Below are 21506 nucleotides of genomic sequence, written 5' to 3' on the forward strand. Positions count from 1 at the left end.
ATCCAAGTGTCAGGTGAGTAAACAGAAAAACATCAAAAACAAATTTCTCATCGAGATAAGAACTGTTTTCTGTTTCCTCTTGTGTAAAAAAAGGTAGTAAGAGGGTTACAATTCTGAAGACGACGATGGTTTACGAGCGGTATATGATGATGTTGATTGTTTCAGAAGTCAAGGATGAGACAATGTGATAATTTTTGACCAAGTTATAAAAATGATCAACATGATGTGGTACGAGTGACAGATTTAAAGCTGCAAAATGTCGAAAACCCGGTTTCGTTCAACAACTTTCAAAATTTGACCTTTGCATAACCTTTAAAGGTCACAAAGCAATCTTGTGGACATTAAAATAAGGAAACAGGATACGTGCTATAGGTTATTGGAGGGAGTTCGTCGAAGAAGGTCGAAAACCCGGTTCGATTCCCACAACTTTGAAAATTTGACCTTTGTGAACTTTAAATAATGACCTTTGGTACAAAACTTCCTCTGGAACATTCCAGGAACAATATAACGTCATATAGGCTATATGGCATTTCACACTCCTCGGATTATCCATACTTTGATGACATCAGCGTAAAAACAAACTTGAAGGGGGCGCCACGGGCAAGGTGATCGAGATAGAGCAAAATGGTTTCAAGACTTTAGGTGGAGAATGACCTCAAGATTATGCAGAAAAATATTGTCATTCTTGCTCTCAAAGTTTGGGCGGTCGTATGATTTTTATGTCAAAATTGGCAATTTTCAAGGTTCGTGACCTTCACCTTGGGACGAAAATGAAAAATCCGGCTCCGTGGGGCTATGCAGGTGCCATTTAGCTAACCAAATACCGAAACCCCTGCCAGATTCGACAAACCCCTCGGAGAAGATGTAAATTGAAATTGGCTACCCCCTAAAAACAAGTTTTTTGGGCGTGGCTCCCCCATAATAAGCGCACCACTCCCATTCTCAGGAAAACACAACTAGATCATGATATAAACCTCAGACCAAAATTTTATCAGGATCGGATCAAAACCCACGGAGCTATGCTCGGGACAGACAGACAGACAGACAGACAGACACACCAATAACGAATATAGTGGTAACTTACTGACTCGTGAACCAATAAAGGGATAAAAAGTAATTCTGCCAACCCACGAAAAACCACGTAAAACAGAAAGGAAGGAAAATAATAAATTAGACAAAAATTATTTTTGGCAGGAAGACGAGTCGCTCGCCAGACAACTTCGATACTGCCTTGTTTGATACATGAATACAACACATACATTTATTACGTACACTGATGCTGAACGTACACGACGAAATAACAATGATAAATTAAACCCATTTAACCCTTACGACAGATGCATACCAGGATCAATATTAATTGATGTTTTTTGTCTGTCTCTCAAGGTTGCGGATGAGTTGTGACAAAACTTGGTGGATGATTTGGTTATGTGACAAGAACAAGTCGATTCGGGTTCAGGACCGAATTCAGATCCGGCCGATCAGTGGGATACAAAACGGAACCTGTTCAGCCTGGCGGAGGTGTACCCTCTCCCGAGTGCCATGAAAGCTTGTTTGTTGTTGTTTTGTTTCTGTTCCTCCATCCTATATAAGGACACACAAGGAAATTAGATGTAGGTGGAGGCCATTCGGTCCATCATGCCTGTGCCACACCAACACCAACCAATTTATCAACACCGGATTAAAAGTGACGGTGGCGGTTCCTTTTTCAGGATCTCTGCCGACTTTCTCAAATATAAGTTTTCCGGTCTTTTTTTCCTGTCATTTTGTTATCTCTGTGTTTACTGTGTGTGTTTTAGTTCGGTCTTGTGTTTATTGTTGAGTTTTCATCTCGTGTTTCCTTGAGGCCGACCCTTCTCCCCGTTTGTGTTCGTGATCGTGTTTATTGTATTTTCTCCTTATTAACATCAGTTTATATTTTCTCCACTTCTCCCTCCTATCCCCCTGAACTACACCCTGTTTCGTCTAACAAAAAACAAATCCAACAAAAACAATCTTTTCCCTCAAATTATCCCCGACGTCGCCACGTCACTTCCTGTACCGACTCTTCTTCCTCTTCCTTCTGCAGATCTGCCATCTACTTTTGTCGACCCACATTCACCAAACACATTCACGATTTTTTCTTCAACTTTCCATTACCTCATCTTACGTCATCTGAAAAAAAACTTTGTTCTTTTAACCTCTCACGTGACACCTCCCGAAACCACGTGTTTCTCGACACCCTCTTCCTCTTCTGGTAACTTTCGTCAACCGACCAACTTCCTTCTGTTGTGCCAATCCAAATTCACTAAACACCTCGACGATTTTTCATCAACCTTTCCTTTTCCTAATCTCAGTAATCTTTATCAAACAAGGACAAATGTGTCCAAGAGCAGCGTCCGAAAGGTTTTGTCAGCTAAAAAATACAAAAAACAACATCCGATATTTTGTCACGAGCCTTGATTAAGCCAATAGCGAGACTCGTCATAATGTATTTACGTATTTACGATATATCGTGTATTTACGAAATAAATAATGTATTTACGGAATTACAATACGATAAATAGGATAATCTTTAAATAGTCACGTGAACTTTTCGAAACTTTAAAGCAAATGTCCGAATATATTTAAAAGTTCATGATAGACGCTCTCAAAAGGCACCGTCAATGTGAGGATGTGTACAGGTGTTTAGTATATAATAAGATCCGGATCTTGTATATACAAGCGCCGAGTCCTGGAGATTAAGGTTTTGTCTTCAAAAGAAGGAGAACAACAACAACAACAACAACAACAACAACAAGAACAACGCCGAGCTCTCCATGAGCAGCGTTCGCAATGCGAAATGCTGCTAAAAATATATAAAATAAATCACCGTCTCTTAAACAATAACAACTTCCTCTTTCACACACGTGGTTCTCGTTATTGTATCATTCGCTACTCTTCGTCTTCTTCAAATGTTTTCAATTCGACCTTTCCTCCATCCCGTGTCTAACACGTCCCAATGTTAGGTTCCTTTTCTCCATTCTCTCTATTACAATCCTCATGTAATCTCTTTAATCACATCTGTGACTTAAAAAGTTTTAAAATCCCAGTTTGTAATTCATGTTCGTGTTTCCATCAATCGTCCTTTTTTTTCCAAATTCAGTGCCAATTCACTCCACCTCCTTAAATCTACCTCCTGCTAACCCCTCACCTGTTATCCCGTCTCCTCACAACTCCCATTTTGACCCTCATCCTCCCTCAGTTCTTGGCGCCTCTTCACTGTCATCTACCTCAGTATCAGCTCCTCCTCCGTTGTCCCAAACTGTGTGGTGTTCTAACATCTGTGGGCTAACATCTCAACCAATGGTACTCCAGCTCTTCTGGATCTGAATTTGACAAATTTCCCTGAAAATATCTGCTGTTCTTCCTCCGCTCCAATCGGTTCTTGTGACCACGTCCTTGTCAAAGTGGACATCTCTCTGGCTGTTGTCAGAGAACCACCACAGCGCCGTCCAGTCTGGCATTTCATGCAAGCCGACTGGCAGGGTCCACAAGAAGCCATCAAACTTCTAGATTGGTCTCCCATCTCTACTTCCTCCAAAGTCAACTCATCCTGGGAATTCTATCAAAGAAACTTGCTCTCCCTCATGCACAGACTTATCACATCTCGTATTCAGTTGTCCTCCCCTTCCTCCCACCCTTGGTTCACTGAAGCTTGTGGCGAGGCAGTTGTCCTGAAACAACTTACCTTCACCTCATGGAAAGCAAACTCAACTGAGGGTAATCTCAGTTCCTTCCATAGAGCTCGGAACAAGTGTGTATCTACCCTCAGGAGATCCAGAAAACATAATCTTTCTAATTTCAAGTATGAACTTTCAAACCTCTCTTCTTCCTCCAAATCCTGGTGGCATCCAGTCAAATCTGTTTCTGGTGAATGTTCCCCCTCCATTCCCTCCTTGACCACAAATGGCCGCACTGCTGATACCACATGTGAAAAGGCTGAATGCCTCATATCTGTGTTTGCTTCCTTTCTTGTGTCCGAAAAGGCTGGAGTTCTTTTCATTTGTCCAAACCAATCGCTTTCTGTACACACCTGACCCAGTCACACCCAGGTGTCCCTGGACTCTGTGTCGTTTTCTCCTGACAAGGTGGAGATTTGCTGTCAAACCTCGACTCAGATTCTGCAACCGGTCCAGACGGCATCAGCCCACGTGTCCTAAAACCTGCTCCTCTGCTCTTGCTCACCCTCTCTCTGTGCTATTCACCCTCTCATTTGCCCAACGTCATCTGCCATCTGCTTGGAAATCAGAAAACATGACTGCCCTGCATAAAAAAGGTGCAAAACCAGATTCCTGCAAATACTGACCAATCAGCCTTCTCCAAATCATCAGCAATGTTATGGAATCCATCATCACTTCAGACATTAAATCCTTCCTCTTCTCAAATGGCCAGATTTCCGATCATCAATTTGGATTTAGACCAGGTCACTCTACCCTGGATATGATGCTTCTTCTCTCCCAACAATGCATGGAGATCCTCAATGCCGGACATGAAATCACAGCCATCTCCCGAGACATATCGTGTGCTTTTGACACGGTCTGGCACCCTGCCCTGCTCACTAAACTCTTTCCTATGGTATCCAAGGCCATCTCCACTAATGGCTCGTAGAATTCTTCTCCTGACGCAGCCAACGTATGACCCTTGATGGAGTTCTCTCATCCCCTCTTCCAGTCCATGCTGGAGTTCCTCAAGACTGTGTTCTGGACCCTGTTCTTTTTCTAGTTTTCATCAATGATCTCTCCAACTCTGGAAAATCCTCTTTATCTCTTTGCTGATGACTTCACCCTCTGCCGAACCATCTGTCATCCCTCAGATCGGCAAGCAGCAGCTTCTTCACCCTCTGGTGATCTGGATAAAATTACAAGCTCGTCCAACAGGTGGAACATGTCTTTCAATCCGGACAAATGTTACACTCTCACTATGTCTCTCCGAAAGGATGGTTCAGAACAGATGGTGTAAGTGGGGATGTATTCACCTGTGACGTACCTGGTGGAGGAGTGCTTGGATTGATTTCATACACGGTTGGCAAGACGAAGGTTTTGTCTTGGATTGCCTGTTCAATTTGCAGGTATTTCTGTTTGATCTGCATTTGTCTCTTTTCGTCTGTCTGTAAATCTTCCTGACGTCTCTCTTCGTCTCGGAGTTTGTGCAGTTGATCTTTCAGCACAGAAAGTTTCCCTTTGCTTGGGTTTTGCTGAGACGGACCTGGTGGAGGAGGACTTGGATTATCTCCACATTTTGCGAGCAACATTGAGGCTTTCTGTTGGATTGCCTGTTCAATTTGCCTGCGTCTTTTGTCGGAGGACCGTGGTCTCTGTTCGGTTTCCTTGCACATCTGTTCCATTCTGCGTTGAGATTCCAAATGTCTCTCTTCACCTCGGAGTCTGGACAGCTGGTGATTCAGAGCAGGTAGTGCACCTGGCGGTTGAGTTGGCTGAGAGGCACCTGGTAGAGAAAGAGTTGATGCAAAGTCTGAGGCTTTTTGAGAGATTACATGTTCAGATTGATCGTGTTTCCGTTCAATTTTCTGGCTTTAGCTTTGAGCTTGAAAGAGTATGCGTTCAGCCTGCGGATGTCTCCCCTCAATGTTCGTGTGTCTGTTTGTGTTGTTCGCTTATTGGTTCAGTCCGTAGTACAGCTTGCTGGAGGTTCAGAACATGTTGGATGACTGGGACTTGGTTTTGTTGAGATGTGCTCGGGTTGCAAGGTAATCTTGGACCGATTCCTGCTGGCTCTGTCACCTCTCCTGAAGAACCAAGCAATTAAAGGAATCCAAGTGTCAGGTGGGTTAACGAAATAAAATCAAAAACAAATTTCTCATCGAGATAAGAACTGATTGTCGTTCATGTTTTTTAAAAAGTTAGTAAGAGGGTTATAAAGGGATAAAAAGGTATTCTGCCCCACCACGGAAAACCACGTAAAACAAAAAGGAAGGGAAATTATAAATTAGACAAAAATAATGTTGCGGTTTCCAGAACCGCATGCCTCCAAAGCGATGGCATCAACCATACAGTGGTCCCCAGACAGTTATTTCATGAATATACGGACAGGTAGTCCCTTCCCTCTTGTCTCATGGGACAAATGGGGCAATGTGCGTTGTGTGGATCTCATCGATTGGCCTGATTATATCTCCAACTTTATTCCTTCACTTTTTCTCTATTCCTGAAGTTAATCCAAGCCACGGCCGCCTGTAAAAGCCGCGGCCATTCCTTCACCGTAAGAATGTGTCTGCACCAACGAAGTTTGCGAGGGATATATAAGTGGGTTCCGTCCGTCCGTATGGCCGTCCGTCCGTATGGCCGTCCGTACGTCCGTCCGTCACATTTCGGTTCCGGAGCTTAACTACAAATCCCCTCAAGATATATTTACGGAATTTGGTACACATCAAGCAAGTGGTGAACTGGTGCTTTTTAATATTTAGAGATTTCCCCCAAAAAAATTTGTCACTTTCCATGGAAACAAGTTGGGTATTAAGAAATAATTGAGGTTATTGAGGTTAACTTTGTTTCCAGAGCATAGTTGCAAAACTATTAACTATTTCTTTATTATCCCCCGGCAACCAACGAAGTTGGCGGGGGTTATAGGAATGGGTTCCGTCCGACCGTCACATTTCGTTTCTGGAGCTTAACTACAAATCCCCTCAAGATATACTTACGAAATTTGGTACACATATCAAGCAAGTGTTGAACTGGTGCCTTTTGATATTTAGAGATTTCCCCCCAAAAAAATTCCATCACTTTCCATGGAAACAAGTTGGGTATTAAGAAATAATTGAGGTTAACCTTTGTTTCCAGAGAATAGTTGCAAAACTATGAACTATTTCTTTACGAAATTTAGTACACACATCAAGAATAAATTGAACTGGTGCCTTATGCTACTTGTCCTCATTTACTATGGCGGGGGATATCGAAGACTTTGTCTTCAACGGATATTGCAACAGATGCACAGCTCAGCTATGGTTAGCCGGACGTACAGTGAGGCCGCTTCCGGTCATGGCAGCCGGGCCGTGCGGTGGCCGGGGCCCAATCAGAGCGCCCGATTCGGGTGACGACACATCGCTTCGGGGTGACGCCCCGCCCTGCAACTTCGGGGCTTACGAAGGACGGGTCACGAGGCCGTCTGGAGTTCCAATTCCTGTCTGCGTTCCTGCTCATCATTCCTGTCTGCTCGCTCCTGCTGGTTCCTGCCATCCCGCACACTCGCCTGCTGACCCTGCCCTGCTTCACCATTCGCTTTTGACTCCACCTTTCTCCACCCACATCATTAATATTCATGACCAAAGAACCCAATAGTACGCAATCTTCCATGTCACATGACCACTCAAGTCAGTTGTGCATAAATCTAAATCTTGTGATTACGAGCTGGCCCTTTAACTCCGTACAGTCAAAACCTTGGAGGCGATCACATTTTATGTCTTTTCTCTCCTTGTTCAGTGATGATTCGGTTTGGGGATGTTGAAAAGAAGAAGGAACAGGGAAATGAGTAACTGAACACTGAGATAAGAGTTTGGATTATTTTCCTGATGTTGTTCTTGTTGGTTGTTTTCTGAATAAAGATGGAGAGATATGTTGTTTGTATTTTTGAGGGAGGATGGGAAATGGATTGAGCTGAGGGATCAAAAGGAGCAATCCCTGGGATAAAAGAAGTTAAAACGAGGCAAAAAAACAGGGGGAAATCACACTCCAACTATCACCAGTAGGCCCGACTTCACTCGGGACACAAATTAAACGATTCAACAAAGCAGGATATGGTTTGGGATAGAAAAAATGATGAAAAACAAATTGAGGAAAAACAAGAAGAGCAAAACAGGAATAACTGGAAGAGAACTCGGTAGAGTGTATACCTCCACCACACAATACCTGATCCATGAGAACATATCGGACCCATTACATTTTTGAAATATCATGCTATACAGTGCTGCATCGATTTTGATCACATCTCTCAATGGTGAAGAATCACTGACAAAAATTAAATAATTATCGTATCCAGATATGGATCCGGATCTTCAGCAAAATCGAATCAATTCGTCCTTGCCACATATCCAACCGTCCACCAAGTTTCATCCGAATGTCCAAAGCTTTTTGAAATATGTGCTGTTGTTGCGGACCTGGGGTCAGGGGCGAAGACCACGAGGGGTGAACTCCCTCGGGTTCCCACCATACTCTCCGGAATCGCAGGCCATCGCACATGGATAACTTTGTGATGTGGCGGGTCCCTAATCGACCACGAGCACCAATAACTCGCCAACGTGACTTCGGGTCCTCCGTCTCATAAATACAGTTTACCAAAAGGTCACGTAATCTAATTACCGGGGAACACTCCTCGGTCAAACCGGATCACCTTACCAGATCAGGTGCAGCCACCAGATCAGGTGCAGCCGAGCATAACTGCCAAGCGCGTACTGGCTCGGAATCAGATCGTCCAGGTAAACTAGAGCGTGGGCCATGCTGGACCAATGGAAGAAAACAAGAAAACGACCTGGGAACATTTCTCCACAACACATTGATTGACAATCAAGCGAGGAAACGTATGTGGAACATTGAATGGAGTGTATTTTTTACGTACAGCAGGGGATAGCAAGGAATTTGTGGGGTGCGACAAAAGGTAAATTACAAAAGAAGACAGAGCAGGATTATCCCGACGATCTTCTGCAATCTTACTTACTCGAGAACAGGCGCAATTACACACACCTGATGAAAGTTAGAGTCAAGAAAGAAAGAAAAGGTGAGGATGAGCATCCCCGTAATACATAGTGGGGTCTGCTGACGAACGTGTCCAACGTCGCTTTGGGAGGGTAGTGGGAAAGATACCGGTGTCACCGGTGTAGGATTGAAGAGGTGCTATGTCGGCGTGAGGGGTGCAGTGTCGTGCCAGAGGAAAATGGGATTGCGACTCAGTGACGTTGTTGTGCGTCCACAGAAGACGGGATAGAGGGGTGGGTACAGAGAGAGTTGAAAAGATACGTGATGAGAAAGATCCCTAACCCAGCCATGTAAAGGTCTGCAGGTGTAGCGTGTACATCTGTGGGATGCTCCGCCTGAGCGTTCCCACCTCGTAATATGGCGCGTTATCTCCTGCCGATATATTCGCCGGGGCTCCTGGCAACGTGCGCTCCACACTGGTCTGTCTGCTGCGGGAGGGTGGCAGAACGTCGACAGTACGGAACGGAGTCTCGAAGGATGGCATTCGCCTTGGATCAGATCCTTGACGAAGAAGCGCACTTTGGACGGCAATCACACACAAATAATGTTCTGAAGAAGAGGGAGGAGGCTCTAACCGCTCCACGTGACCCCTTTTATAAGCCCCAGACAAAGGGTGGGGCGAGGACTGGAAAGCGACGTGCTGTGGCCCAAATCCTGCTCCCCGATTGGGTCACAGCAGCCCGAGCCACGCCCTGCCAGGTTCCGGGACCGGAAACAGGTTCAGATGCCTCTCAGCTTCAGCACAGCTCAGACCTCTACACTTAACATGGGGCATGCTCCCCGAGCCGACACCCTGGCCCTGAACGTGCACCGAGTGCAGTCTGAATGTCGGATGGCAGCGGACTTTCTCCACCACACACAGGCTTCTTCATGAGCCAAATGCACACTTGGGACCCGAACCAAACTCTCGGGTCGCCCTTCTCCCTACTCGATGCCCCTGGTCTTGCCGTGGTCAGACGACTGTATGAGGGCTGCATCAATTCCGGACGCTCACCCAGGACATTCCTTGTGAGATGTGGTGGAGTTATTATCGTCCGTTGCGTGGTCAAGCATCGCGCGGCGCCGAGGACAATCCAACGCCGCGCGGTGCTCCTCAGTATAGAGTGGCAAATTGTCGCAATGCAGAGGTAGGAGGGGATGCGGGAATATTTTTCCCTTGTGGGGTAGGCGTTTGTCGTCAAAGTGGTGAGATTTGGTTCGTAAGGTGCAGAGTAAGGTGAGGTGCCGGTTGGGAATTGGCACGCAGATTTGAATGAAATGATGGCGCACAAATCCCAGGGCAAGTTTTTTGTTGTGCAGTGGGATGTGGATGATCCGGGCCACGGGAGGCATCGTGGTGTGGTGATAAACTATTGCCCATTGAAGGCGTGTGTGCTTGCATGCTTGTTATGTACTATGGATAAAAGGACAGGGTTAGAGTCGGGATCAGAGTATGAATCAGAGATATTTATTCGACCAAACTTCGAGACCCACCCAACGCACTTCATCCCATGAACTCACGAGACATGACGAGAGGACTAACTCCACAAATACTCATGAAATAACTGCCTGGGGATCACTGCATGTTGGGTGCCATTGCCTTAGAGGCATGAGGTTTTGCAGAACTGCAACACTATATATTAGTTTCGCCATATTTCTCAATGGTGAAGAATCAGTGAAAAAACTTGTTGAATCAAGATCCAGATTTTCGCCAAAATTGAATCAATTCTTCCTTTCGAAATCACACACCCAACCTGTCCACCAAGTTTCATCCGAATCCGTCCAAAACTTTTTGAGATATCGTGTTACATACAGTGGGGAGAACAAGTATTTGATACACTGCCGATTTTGCAGGTTTTCCCACTTACAAAGCAGGTAGAGGTCTGTAATTTTTATCATAGGTACACTTCAACTGTGAAAGACGGAATCCAAAACAAAAATCCTGAAAATCACATTGTATGATCTTTAAATAATTAATTTGTATTTTATTGCATGAAATGAGTATTTGATCACCGACCAACCAGTAAGAATTCCGGCTCTCACAGACCTGCGAGTTTTGTCTTTTAGAAGCGCTCCCATTCTCCACTCATTACCTGTATTAACTGCACCTGTTTGAACTCGTTATCTGCATAAAAGACAGCTGTCCACACTCAATCGATCAGACTCCATCCTCTCCACAATGGGCAAGACCAGAGAGCTGTCTAAGGACATCAGGGACAAAATTGTAGACTTGCACAAGGCTGGGATGGGCTGCAGGACAATAGGCAAGCAGCTTGGTGAGAAGGCAACAACTGTTGGCGCAATTATTAGAAAATGGAAGAAGTTCAAGATAACAGTCAATCTCCCTCGGTCTGGGGCTCCATGCAAGATCTCACCTCGTTGAGCCTCAATGATCATGAGAAAGGTGAGGGATCAGCCCAGAACTACACGGCAGGACCTGGTCAATGACCTGAAGAGAGCTGGGACCACAGTATCAAAGAAAACCATAAGTAACACACTACGCCGTCATGGATTAAAATCCTGCAGCGCACGCAAGGTCCCTCTGCTCAAGCCAGCGCATGTCCAGGCCTGTCTGAAGTTTGCCAATGACCATCTGGATGATCCACAGGAGGAATGGGAGAAGGTCATGTGGTCTGATGAGACCAAAATAGAGCTTTTTGATTTAAACTCCACTTGCCGTGTTTGGAGGAAGAAAAAGGATGAGTACAACCCCAAGAACACCATCCCAACCGTGAAGCATGAAGGTGGAAACATCATTCTTTGGGGATGCTTTTCTGCAAAGGGGACAGGACGACTGCACCGTATTGAGGGGAGGATGGATGGGGCCATGTATCGCGAGATCTTGGCCAACAACCTCCTTCCCTCAACAAGAGCATTGAAGATGGGGCGTGGCTGGGTCTTCCAGCATGACAACGACCCAAAACACACAGCCAGGGCAACTAAGGAGTGGCTCCGTAAGAAGCATCTCAAGGTCCTGGAGTGGCCTCGCCAGTCTCCAGACCTGAACCCAATGGAAAATCTTTGGAGGGAGCTGAAAGTCTTGCCCAGCGACAGCCCCGAAACCTGAAGGATCTGGAGAAGATCTGTATGGAGGAGAGGGCCAAAATCCCTGCTGCAGTCTGTGCAAACCGGGTTAAGAACTTCAGGAAACGTCTGATCTCTGTAATTGCAAACAAAGGTTTCTGTACCAAATATAAAGTTCTGTTTTTCTGATGTATCAAATACTTATTTCATGCAATAAAATCCAAATTAATTATTTAAAAATCATACAATGTGATTTTCAGGATTTTTGTTTTAGATTCCGTCTTTCACATTTGAAGTGAACCGATGATAAAAAATAACAGACCTAGACGTGCTTTGTAAGTGGGAAAACCTGCAAAATCGGCAGTGCATAAAATACTTGTTCTCCCCACTGTGTCATTTTTGGCCGTATCTCTCAATGGTGAAGAATCTCGAAAAAATTCTCGTGGTCGGATCCAGATCCGAATCTTCACCAATATCTAATCAGTTCGTCCTTGTCACAAACCCAACACGTCCACAAAAAAACTGAGATATCCTGCACACAAACAAACAAACAGTCAGAAAGGGGTGAAAACATAACCTCCTTCACCTTCGGTGGTGGAGGTAAGAATCTACAGATGTAAAACACAGTGTGTATTTGTCTGACCCCCTTCATAAGGACCATTTCAGAAGGGATTTAAAGGACAATTTTTTCACACAACTCAGAGATGCCAACTTTTGGAAATCAGAATTAGGGAGGATTTGCAACCGACACCAAATAATGTGCGCTAAGCGCACATCTCGAGCGCAGAGCGCTCGACCCTTGCGGCGGGGTCCAGGGCCCGCCTTAGGGCCCTGGAAGCTCTGGGGTTCTAGACGCTCTCTAGTGCCCTCTGAGCCATATTTTGGAGCATTTAACATGTTAAGAATTCCCACTTTTTGAACAAAAAAGGGGAAAATTGTGCACTTTTTAATGTTACATGTATGTTAATATTAGTAAGTTAGGGGACAATCAAAGATTAACAAAAAGCACAAAAGAAGCAATATTTTTCTTACCTTACTGGCTGGTACTACTGCTGCTTGCTTTTTCCATGGCAGCTTTGCTGAGTGACAGCTGTGTGGCTCTTTTAGCCCTTCTGATTATGTCTTTGCTGTATTCTCTCTGGTAGCAAGGGGTGCTATGAGCTAGTTTTTCAATTAAGAGAGCTTCCAGGGTTTTGACACTCAAATTGGGACGAAATTCAGTATGATTCTTCCGTACAAGACTGAGTGCCCGCTCACATGATGCGTTCGAATGAGGAATGACCAAGATTCCCTTCATCACTTTGCTCAAATTAGGATACTTCTTGGCACCAGTGCAATGATCTGTGAGCTGTGAAATCCAATGTCACTGCTCATCCAATCTCACTGTCTCAGTAGCAATTGTAGCTATGGAGGCGTCTGCCTGGTAGTGAGCGAATTCACTCTCAAGACTGTCTATGTCACTATCACCGCCACTGAACAGACAGGGGAATTTCTTGATGAAAAACTCCACACAGTCAAACCCCACTTCTTGGTGTAGCTTAACATCCAGCACCTGAGCATGCTTGGCTAATTCATCATCTAGCGGCCAGGTTTTGAAGATGTAATTGCAGGCTTTCACATAATATGAGCGAACAGCACTGAAGAAACCTTGGATGTCTGACTCACTCAGAGTGAAGGTGGATTTCTTGAGACTCCTTTGTTCCCTTATATACAGTTTGGCATCGTTCCCAATCATGAGGTCCTCATCATTCTTCTGATGATTTCTGTCAGAGAAGGGTACATTTACAAGAGCAACCGATGACACCGATGGTTTCAAAAACCGTACGAAGATATCTTTCAGAAGACCATTCAATTCTCCGTGCAGGAGATGAATACAGGGTTCATCTCTTTGGAGCAGAAGATTCCCCTTCTCAAAAAGCTTGTTAGCATATCGAAGGAAGAAACAATAGAGTTTTGTTTGTGGAGACAAGAACATCCTGTTGACACGTTTTTCTCTAGATTCCTGCACAGTGTTTGAGGAAGATGCGCTTTTAGTTGTAGAACTCGTAGTACACTTAGCCGCAGGGCGATCACACTTGCGTTTACTGCCAGCAGAAGAGGTCAGACTCGTAGTACCAGATCCAATTTTACGTTTGAGGAGAGAGCTTGAGGTAGGTGCAGCCAAGGAAGAAGACCTCTGATTCGAAGGTTTTGCTGAGCTTCTATCAAGTGATTTGGCAAAAGCAGAACTTAACTTGGGTCCTTCTTTGCCTGTAGATGGGACTATCACAGTCTTTCGACTCTGAAGGGATCTGCTTTGTAGATGAACGTGATGAAGGGCCGGTGATGCTACCTGCTCTCAGCATTGGTTTTGGTGCTGTCCCTGCTGTCTTCTTTCGCAGCAGATACTGCAGTGGTAGTGGTGAATGCTGCTCCACTAGTGCTTGATCCTGCAGTGCCAGTACTGGCAGTAGATACAGTGCCGTCCTTCTTGCTCGTTGTTAGAGTCTTGGCTACAGTTGGTTGCATTTTTCTTCGTACTTCTTCTTTGAAGAAGAGGCGAAGTGGCTCCCACTGTTCAATCAGCCTGTCTAGGCACTGACCAAGGGACAGCCACCTTGTTGCGACATGCTTCAGAATCTTGTGTGTCGGGGCATCACAGAGTTCTTGCAGTGCTTTCACTCCTTTGACGCGTTTACTACTTTTGTCCAAGTAGTAGTAAATATCGATGAGAAAGTCATCTAATTCAATGGGTAAGGCCTGAGCCGCCTTCTTGGCCGTATTGTGCATCATATGGCAAGGGCATCCCATGATGTAGCACTCTGGATTTTGTTTGTGGATATAAGCAGCGACTCCTTTGTGCTTGCCCACCATGACAGAGGCATTATCAGCACAAAAGGAAACACAATTTCCCCATGGAATTTTCCTGTCACTGAACTCATGATCAAGCAGTTTGAAAATGTTTTCTCCAGTGGAATCTTGTTTGCACGCAGGCAAACTTAGCAAACCTTGCTTCACAATCCCAGCACTGTTGTCATAGTACGAAATCAGGACAGGATATAGCTGGGCCTCACCACTGTCATTGCTACCGTCTGTAGCTAGGCTAAATGGAGCTAGTCTAGCAATATCGGCAATAGATGAAGCAGTAACATTTGACAACTCACCAATTATTGCTGAAGTTTTTGTTCTTGCACATCCATACTTTGAAGCAACTTTTGAATCTGGAAACATCTTTTGAAATAGAGGTCCAGCATGATCTGAGACTGATATGGGCAAGTTATGTTCCACAATAAATCTACTAAAGAGAAGTTCTGCTCGGGTAACATCCTCTTCCTCGCTTGTCCCTTGTTTTGTGAAATAATTCAGAAGTGTACCGGTACTCGTGCTCGAAGATCTCTCCTTTGCAATGTCTATGTGCCGTTTGCTTCCAACGTGCTTCCGAATATCATCGCGACCTCCGTGCTCAACTGAAATATCAACGCTGCATACTGTACAATACGCATGATGAATTCCTCTTTCAGACTTTCGAATACACGGGTATTGGAGACTGTATTCGGTCTTGTACTTCTGAGACCATTTCTTGGTCTTCGTAAGCTTCTTTTCTGCCATTTCGTAATCAACATCGAGGGCTTGAAGCATCGGTAACTTCGAAGTCGATGTTCCACAGCTGCAGCGCGACTCGTAGAACTCTAGCGGCTGTTAAATTAAACACCGCACGGTGGTCGCGACCGCCGGGCTGGTACGGGGCCCAGCTGCATGCAGTGAGCGTATCGCATGCATATACACTGTGCATACATACCGCATGCACTAAATCTCAGTGCATGATCGCATAAGCGAGATCCAGACCCAATGTTTCGCTGCTCCTCATTTGAATTTGCAATTTTTTACGTACAATTTGGTAGCAGCGAACGTTATGGAGTTACCACATGCTATACGTAGCAGACGATGCTTTTCATTCAATTCTCATACTAGTACATTCTGATTAGTGAACAGTGCAAAAATATCAAAATTTCGGGAGGATAAGGATAGTGATCGTAAGGGCGGGAGTTTGGGTGAATTTTCGGAAGCCTCCCGATGAAATCGGGAGGGTTGGCATCTGTGACAACTGTGTGTTCTCTCAAGTCTATTTTTCAGGACAAACAAAACTTGAAAAACATTTTTCATCAAAGAGGAATTACGTCTCTTCTTTTGGAATTGCAGTGACTTGCAAACAGGCCTCGTGGGCGAAGTGCAGAAACTTTAAAATAAATAAATAAACACAACGCACAAAGAGGTGAAACTCGCTGCACATAATGTGTAAACACACACAGAGTAAAACGAGTTATCATTTAAATGAGCAAAGTGTCTTATAATTAAAGAAGATACAAGCACACCTGACGCAAGGCCGAGGCTTCAGATTGTGGGACGTTCAAGAGGCTGTCAGGTCAAAACGAAACATCCCAGAAGATTTAAACATAAAAAATCCGATCACATTTGTTCGTGCGGTGTTTTGAAATTACGTGAAGTGTGGTAATATAAATTGATACATAATGTCTTCCAGTCTCCTTGAAGATTTCGAATAAAATAATTCCAACCTGATATTTTTGACGGGGTTTTATACTCTTGCCGATCCGTCGTTCGTGTGCACCGAACCCCAAACCAGAAGATGAACACTCATGGGGATGAGAGGCGACCTCTGCTGCATCGTCGTGGATCTACTTACAAACAGACAGGAGATGGTTAATTACACAGAATACCGAGTAACCACCACTGCTGCATAGTTGTGGAGCGAAGTGTACTTGCCAAGGCACGTGAGTCAGCAATATCACAAAAATTAAACCGAAAAAAGGAAATTTTGATCGTGTGAATCAAATGCTTGAGGAGATCCAATGGATGGATCACCTTGCTTACGTGAGCTGTCGTGAAGCTTGGAGCTTTTTCAGGCAGCATTTCGAACAGAGTGTGGAATGATGCATTCCAAATCCCGTAGCCTCGTCTCAGAAGGGTATCTGGAGAAACCCCGACATCTCCAGGGAAGCCGTGGCACAGTGACGTAAAAAGGCACAAGGCATGCAGAAGGTACACAACTACTGACGGTGTGTTACACTTTGAAAGATACACCGAGGAAGGAAACAAATCACGGCGCCTGACTGAACAAAACTGCCAAGAGGACGAATCAAGCTAAGCTCGGAATCTGAGTTCAAATCACAATGGTGCAGACCCCTCTGGAAAGTTATCTGGAACAGATGGTGAGAAAGCAGACATATTGAACGGCTTCTTCAGCAGTGTATTCACAGATGAGGACCTGTGTCATGTACCCATAATGGAGCAGCACTTTCAAGGCCCTGAGTTGGGTGCCGTCCCAAACATCACAGAGACAGTTAGAAAAAACTTCGGGCCCGAAAGAGTTCAAAGTTTGCAGGACGGACTGTATTCATCAAGATGTTTGAAAAAGAGAGAGAGCTCATGTCATTGTGGAACCTCCACTGATGATCTTACAAAAGTCTCTCGATTCTTCCACAGGATTGGAAAATGACGACTACCTATCACAGCCATTCATAAGACAGGAAGCAAGCTCCTGAGAACTTCCGCCCTGTAAGTTTGACATCAATGGTTGGTAAAGTGATGAAGGGGGGGGGGTGATATAATCAGCGAATGGCATAACAACGCACGTGATAACCCACAACCTCTTGACAGACGGTTAGGATGGTTTTCGGTCGAGAAGATCGTGCACATCACAAGTGTCACGTGTTTACGAGGGACATGCAGTGGATATTTTCTGTTCAGACTTCGGCAAAGCGATTGATGCTGTTTCCACACAAGACACTGTTGATGGAGATTGCATCACGTGGTATCAGAGGACAACTCCTTCCTTGGATTAGAGCATTCCTTAGAAGAAGGCTTCAAATAGTTACGATTAACGGAGTGAGCTCAAGCTGGAGTCCTGTAAAAGATGGTCTTCCATGGGGTCGTGTACTCGGACCCCTTTTGTTTCTAATCTCTATTAACGATCGGCCACAATTGATCAAGAACTTTGTGGACATTTCTGCTAATGACACGAAAATGATGGGTCCAGTTAACAATCAGGATCAAGCAGACACGCTTCAAGGTGATTTAAACAAGACACGGGAATGGTCCACCACCTGGAAACTCCCCTTCAATGAAACCAAACTCAAGGTCCTGCATGTTGGAAGGTAAAACTGTAAGAGTGGGAACCACATGAGTGACGTCACTATTCAGGATGTCCAAACAGAGAAAAACCTTGGTGTTGTGATTGATGACAGACTTAACTTTCAGCAGGATATCTCAAAATCCATTCTCAAGGATAACTCGAGGGGGAGCACTCGGTAGAGTGCAAAACCTCCGCCGCCAATACTGCTCGGTCACTCAAGTGAATCTGATATCCTATTTATTCAATTTGACGTCAACAGTGCTCACAGAGTTATAGTTTTCAACTTTCCCTTTTACTTTTAACTTTTACATCCTCAATTCATTCGTCATAACTGGATTCCTTGAGACAGAAATTGATTTTACGTGGGTATATCCACCTGAAGTTCCAAAATCAGCCGCAATTATAATTTTGGCATGTTTTTTGTTGGAAATCACATATAACATGTAGAAATGCAAAACAGAAAATCGAATTTTTTTTGAAAAAAACGTTGAAAATTTTTTTTCCCCTCTAATTTTTTTTTGGGGGGGCGGGGAAATCACTTAAAACATGTAGAAATGCAAAAAAAAAAAAAAAATTCAAATATTTTTTCAAAATGGCCGCCATAGCGGCCATATTGGATTTTGGACCAAGTCCAAAATGTAATGGCATGATCCTTGGACCTAATCTCCCCACCAAGTTTCGTCGAAATCCGTCGAGGATTTTTTCCGTAATACTGTTCACAAACAAACAAACGAACAAACAGAAAGGGGTGAAAACAGTAACCTCCGATCTTCGATGGCGGAGGTTAATCAGATGCTCGGGATCATGAAAAGGCCATTCTCACACCGAACAATGAACGCACACCCGATAGACGGACACCCCGGTTCCCTGCACACCTCCGCCAGGTCGAATAGTTCACCTTTTATACCACACAGGTCGGCCGTACCTGGATCCGGATCTGAACCGAAATTGGATCAATTCGTCCTCGTCACACACACAACTTGTCCACAACATTTCGTAGGAATCCGTTCACAAGGTTTTGAGATATCCTGCTCAGACACAACCAGACAAGGGTGAAAACATAACCTGTAACACAGGCTCGATGGGCCAAATGTCCTCTTCCTTCATAAAAGTCCCCTCCAATCCTAGTGTCCTGCTGTCATCACTCTCCTTTTATTTACACTCACACAAGGATGCACACAATGAACTTACACTGGAACTTGCATGAATTAGGCCCGATTTCTCGGATTCCCGCCAAAACGCAGACTGACCCGATCATTGCCGCTTCGACTGAAAACTCTTCTCCACTTATCATGTCTCCACCGTTAAATACTTCAAACATCGACATCACACCCGTCAGTATGAATCACTCAACGGTTTTTAAACATGAAGTTTAAACCGACGAACTCACTCGATCCATCAACGGCAGGTGGAGAAACCGTTGTGTCCTCGATTCAAACGAGGCGATCAGTGCGCATGCGCGACCCACGTGATTCTTCTTCTTGTTAAAAATTGTGCGAATTGTCGAGTTTTCGTCTTTTCATCTCGTGTTTCCTTGAGGCCTTCCCTTCTCCCCGTTTGTTTACGTGATCGTGTTTATTGTATTTTCTCCTTATTAACATCAGTTTATATTTTCTTCCTTCTCCCTCCTGTCCCCCTGAACTTCACCCTCTGTTTCGTCGAACAAAAAACAAATCCAACAAAAACAATCTTTTCCCTCGCATGATGCCCGACGTCGCCACGTCACTTCCTGTACAGACTCTTCTTCCTCTTCCTTCTGCAGATCTCCCATCGACTTTTGTCGACCCACATTCACCAAACACATTCACAATTTTTTCTTCAACCTTTCCATTACCAGATCTCCCTCATCTGAAAAAAAAAACTTTGTTCTTTTAACCTCTCACGTGACACCTCCCGAAACCACGTGTTTCCCCACACACTCTTCTTCTTCCTGTAACTTTCGTCGAACGACCAACTTCCTTCTGTATTTGCAGATCCAAATTCACCAAACACCGACACGATTTTTTGTATCAACCTTTCCTTTTCCTAATCTTAATATGGAATCGGCAAAGCCAAGAAGCGAACGTAGAATTCTTCTTACATTCTCTTCTTAAATATATCAAATTAAACACTCTTTTCCGATGAAAAAATAAATATTACCTCAACATTACCTTCACAACAACAACAACACCATCAATAACAGGATCTCATCTAAAAAAATAAATATTACCACAACATTACCTTCACAACAACAACTACACCACCTATAACAGGATCTGATCTAAAAAAAATAAACATTACCTCAACATTAAACCTCAACATTACCTTCACAACAACAACTACAACGCCTAGAACAGGATCTCATCGAAAAAATAAATATTACCTGAACATGATCTTCACCTTTCTCATCTCAAGTCTGAACTCTCAAACCTCTCTCCCTCCTCAAAATCCTGGTGGCGTTTAATCAAATCTGTTTCTGGTGTATGTTCCCCCTCCATCCCCTCCCTTACCTCAAATGGCCGCACTGCTGATTCCACACGTGATAAAGCTGAATGTCTAAACTCGGTGTTTGCAGCTAAATCTTGTGTCCCAAACCCATCACTATGTCTACCCACTTTACCCAGTCGCACCCAACTGTCCCTGGACTCTGTATCCTTTTCTCCTGACAAGGTGGAGAGCTTGCTTTCAAACCTCGAGTCAGATTCTGCAACCGGTCCAGACGGCATCAGCCCACGTGTCCTCAAAGCCTGCTCTTCTGCTCTTGCTCACCCTCTCTCTGTTCTATTCACCCTCTTATTTGCCCAGGGTCATCTGCCATCTGCTTGGAAATCTGCTAACATCACTGCCCTGCATCAAAAAGGTGCAAAAACAGATCCCTGTAACTACAGACCAACCTGCCTTCTCCCAATCATCAGCAAGGTGATGGAATCCATCATTGCTTCAGACATGAAATCCTTCCTCTTCTCCAATGGCTTGATTTCCAATCATCAATTTGGTTGCAGACCAGGTCACTCTACCCTGGATATGCTGCTTCTGCTCTCCCGTCAATGGATGGAGGTCCTCAATGCCAGACAGGCAGGCCATGGTATGGAGCCGTATCCCTGGACATTTCACGTGCTTTTGACACAGTCTGGCACCCTGCCCTACTCACCAAACTCTCTTCCCATGGTATTCAAGGCCATCTCCACTCATGGCTCGCAGGCTTCCTCTCCTGTCGCAGTCAACGTGTGGCCCTAAATGGAGTTCTTTCATCCCCTCTTCCTGTCCAGGCTGGAGTTCCTCAAGGTAGCGTTCTGGGCCCTGTTCTTTTTCTGGTTTTTCATCAATGATCTCTCGGACTCTCTGGAAAATCCTCTATTTCTCTTTGCCGACGACTCCACCCTCTGCCGTACCATCTGTCATCCCTCAGACCGGCAAGCAGCAGCTTCTTCGCTCACTGCAGATCTGGATAAAATCACAAACTGGTCCAACACGTGGAACATGTCTTTCAATCCAGACAAATCTCACACTCTCACTATGTCTCTTCGAAAGGACCGTTTACAAAACCCCCCATCCACTTTCTCAACAATGCTCTGGAAGAAGTCTTTTCTTTCAAGCTTCTGGGTCTCACTATCTGCCATGACCTTTCCTGGGAAAGTCACATTTCCAACCTCGCCTCAAAAGCCAGTCGC

At 44.7% G+C, this 21506-nt stretch overlaps 2 protein-coding genes across 4 annotated transcripts in view; both read right to left on the reverse strand.

The window, feature by feature from the left end:
- The window catches only part of LOC147006664 (uncharacterized), a 99514-nt gene extending 82807 nt beyond the window's left edge, over nucleotides 1–16707 (reverse strand). For all 3 annotated transcript variants that reach the window (XM_085868187.1, XM_085868181.1, XM_085868183.1), the window contains exon 1: nucleotides 16587–16707. The gene's annotated coding sequence lies outside the window, so the exon portion shown is untranslated. The remainder of the gene's footprint in view (nucleotides 1–16586) is intronic.
- LOC147006665 (uncharacterized) overlaps nucleotides 1–16710 on the reverse strand; it is a 32353-nt gene extending 15643 nt beyond the window's left edge. The window contains exons 1-2 of the mRNA XM_085868235.1: nucleotides 16596–16710; nucleotides 16280–16399 (exon numbers count right to left, since the gene is read on the reverse strand). The gene's annotated coding sequence lies outside the window, so the exon portion shown is untranslated. The remainder of the gene's footprint in view (nucleotides 1–16279; nucleotides 16400–16595) is intronic.
- Between the last annotated feature and the right edge of the window lie 4796 nt (nucleotides 16711–21506).

This window comes from Eptatretus burgeri, unplaced genomic scaffold (genome assembly GCF_056783735.1).
Source record: "Eptatretus burgeri isolate ZD-2024b unplaced genomic scaffold, Ebu_testis_v1 Ebu_testis_scaffold_3157, whole genome shotgun sequence".
Classification (NCBI taxonomy): domain Eukaryota; kingdom Metazoa; phylum Chordata; class Myxini; order Myxiniformes; family Myxinidae; genus Eptatretus; species Eptatretus burgeri.